General features: G+C 65.7%; 1 protein-coding gene across 1 annotated transcript in view; it reads left to right on the top strand.

The window, feature by feature from the left end:
- Positions 1 to 2201: 2201 nt before the first annotated feature.
- The window catches only part of LOC149435922 (membrane-associated tyrosine- and threonine-specific cdc2-inhibitory kinase-like), a 21480-nt gene continuing 20228 nt past the window's right edge, over positions 2202 to 3453 (top strand). The window contains exon 1 of the mRNA XM_089662261.1: positions 2202 to 2386. The gene's annotated coding sequence lies outside the window, so the exon portion shown is untranslated. The remainder of the gene's footprint in view (positions 2387 to 3453) is intronic.

Genomic DNA, 3453 nt, shown 5'->3' with positions numbered 1-3453 from the left:
GACCCCCTCTCCGTTACATACCCCCGACCCCCTCTCCGTTACATACACCCGACCCCCTCTCCGTTACATACCCCCGACCCCCTCTCCGTTACATACCCCCGACCCCGGCGCTCTCTCCGTTACATACACCCGACCCCCTCGCTCTCTCCGTTACATACACCCGACCCCCTCGCTCTCTCCGTTACATACACCCGACCCCCTCGCTCTCTCCGTTACATACACCCGACCCCCTCTCCGTTACATACACCCGACCCCGGCGCTCTCTCCGTTACATACACCCGACCCCGGCGCTCTCTCCGTTACATACACCCGACCCCCTCTCCGTTACATACACCCGACCCCGGCGCTCTCTCCGTTACATACCCCCGACCCCCTCTCCGTTACATACCCCCGACCCCGGCGCTCTCTCCGTTACATACCCCCGACCCCCTCTCCGTTACATACACCCGACCCCCTCTCCGTTACATACACCCGACCCCCTCTCCGTTACATACACCCGACCCCCTCTCCGTTACATACACCCGACCCCGGCGCTCTCTCCGTTACATACCCCCGACCCCCTCTCCGTTACATACACCCGACCCCGGCGCTCTCTCCGTTACATACCCCCGACCCCCTCTCCGTTACATACCCCCGACCCCCTCTCCGTTACATACACCCGACCCCCTCTCCGTTACATACACCCGACCCCCCTCTCCGTTACATACACCCGACCCCCGCGCCTTTGCTGAAAATCCGGGACTATGGTTCCAGAAGCAGCCGGGGTCCTCACCAACGCTAACCAGCCAATCGGATCGCTCTGATGTGAAAGGGAAATGGGGGCCGACAGCTTCAACCCCACTACTGCGCTGTGTGATGGCCGCGATTGGACCGGCCCGTATCCTGCGATGGCCGCGATTGGACCGGCCCGTATCCTGCGATGGCCGCGATTGGACCGGCCCGTATCCTGCGATGGCCGCGATTGGACCGGCCCGTATCCTGCGATGGCCGCGATTGGACCGGCCCGTATCCTGCGATGGCCGCGATTGGACCGGCCCGTATCCTGCGATGGCCGCGATTGGACCGGCCCGTATCCTGCGATGGCCGCGATTGGACCGGCCCGTATCCTGCGATGGCCGCGATTGGACCGGCCTGTAAAGTGTGATGGCCGTGATTGGACCGGCCTGCACCGTGCGATGGCCGTGATTGGACCGGCCTGCACCATGTGATTGTTGTAACCAATCACAGAGCTCACCACAATAGTACAGAATGAATGGAAACCATTGTGTGCATGTGATTGGTCACAGAGATCGCACAGTACGGACGGGGCCAATCCCCAGCCTTCGCACGGTCCTGGGATCAGTGCAGTCAGATGAAGTGGCAGCGCGGGCCTGTAGGGAGGGCAGCCATTGGAGCGGGGGCAGGGCTGGACTGCACACAGGTGTCCCAGGATAGGTGGCGGTTTCCTATAGGGGCGCAGAAGCCAGGGGGAGGGGCCAGGATCGGCAGGGGGAAGGGCTGCCCTGTACATCACAGCAGGAAAGTCTCACATTTGTTATAACAGTTACAATCACCATAAGCCCCTCCCACTATTCCTCACCTTTGCCACGCCTACTAGGCCCCTGGACAGTTGTCACTCCGCCCCCTGCTCCTCCCACCCACACATATGGACTGCCCTCCCAGCAGCCAATCGAATTCCTCCCCCCCGGAAGTGAAGGCCGGTCTCCCCGGTAACCATCCTGTGGCGCCATCTTGTGGTTGGCAGGTACGGAGGGGGGGGTTCGGTATGAGGTGCCCCCCTCTCTCCCCCTCCCCCCGCTCGGTATCCCCCGGACAGCCCCCTTCTACATAAACACAGCGGCCCGGTCCCCCTCCCCCGCTCGGTCCGCCATGTTGTGGTTGGCGGGGGAGGATATCTCGATAGTCTCGGTGTTTGTGGTGGCCCCTCCCCCCGGGGGGGCCCCTGTGCCCGGCACTGCGGGTCTCGGTACACCCGGTAGGGTCTCTCACCATCCCGGCGGTGGTACAGCGGCCTCACCACCCGTCAGCCTCCTGCGCTGTGTCCGCACTGCGACCTCCCTCCCGGCATGCACCGCGCAGCGCCCCGCCCCCAGCTCACCGCCATCTTGTGTGTGGCTCCTTCCGCCAAGACCTCCCACTTCCGGGACCTACACCTGTGCGAGGAGGGGCGGGGCGACCGGGTAGCGTCTCCATAGGGACAGGGTGGGCGGGGACGGACGCCGCTGATCTTCCTCAACGATGCAACTGGGGGAGGCTTTTGGCGCCAAATTTACCTCAGAGAAACCGGAAGTGAGGAACAACCAGACAGCGCGCGATACCGGGAGAGGGGGAAACCGTACAGGGGGGACACCGGAGACATTGGAAGTGACAGAGCCGGGTCCCCATGGTGAGTTTCCCCCCAATCACCTCCACATACTGAGCCCATCAATAATCGATCACTGGGATCAATACGCCCCCCCGCCTACCTTACCGCCATTTGTCACCACTGCCCCCCCCCCCCGCCCTCACCGCCATTTGTCACCACTGCCCCCCCCCCCCCGCCCTCACCGCCAATTGTCACCACTGCCCCCCCCCCCCCGTCGACCTCACCGCCAATTGTCACCACTGCCCCCCCCGCCCTCACCGCCAATTGTCACCACTGCCCCCCCCGCCCTCACCGCCAATTGTCACCACTGCCCCCCCCCGCCCTCACCGCCATTTGTCACCACTGCCCCCCGCCCTCACCGCCATTTGTCACCACTGCCCCCCCCCCCCCCGCCATTTGTCACCACTGCCCCCCCCCCCGCCGACCTCACCGCCATTTGTCACCACTGCCCCCCCCCCCGCCGACCTCACCGCCATTTGTCACCACTGCCCCCCCCCCCCCGCCGACCTCACCGCCATTTGTCACCACTGCCCCCCCCCCCTGCCATTTGTCACCACTGCTCCCCCCCCCCCGCCATTTGTCACCACTGCCCCCCCCCCCGCCATTTGTCACCACTGCCCCCCCCCCCGCCCTCACCGCCATTTGTCACCACTGCCCCCCCCCCCGCCATTTGTCACCACTGCCCCCCCCCCCCGCCCTCACCGCCATTTGTCACCACTGCCCCCCCCCCCCGCCATTTGTCACCACTGCCCCCCCCCCCCCCGCCGACCTCACCGCCATTTGTCACCACTGCCCCCCCCCCCTGCCATTTGTCACCACTGCCCCCCCCCCCCCGCCATTTGTCACCACTGCCCCCCCCCCCCCCCGCCGACCTCACCGCCAATTGTCACCACTGCCCCCCCCCCCCCGCCCTCACCGCCATTTGTCACCCCCCCCCCGACCTCACCGCCATTTGTCACCCCCCCCCCCGACCTCACCGCCATTTGTCACCCCCCCCCCCGACCTCACCGCCATTTGTCACCCCCCCCCCGACCTCACCGCCATTTGTCACCCCCCCCCGACCTCACCGCCATTTGTCACCCCCCCCC

The sequence above is a fragment of the Staurois parvus genome, unplaced genomic scaffold, assembly GCF_062004578.1.
Source record: "Staurois parvus isolate SC_StPar_1 unplaced genomic scaffold, SC_StPar_1.0 ptg001450l, whole genome shotgun sequence".
NCBI lineage: Eukaryota > Metazoa > Chordata > Amphibia > Anura > Ranidae > Staurois > Staurois parvus.
The sequence above is the reverse complement of the archived record's forward strand: the minus strand, read 5'-3'. Positions and strand labels throughout refer to the sequence as shown.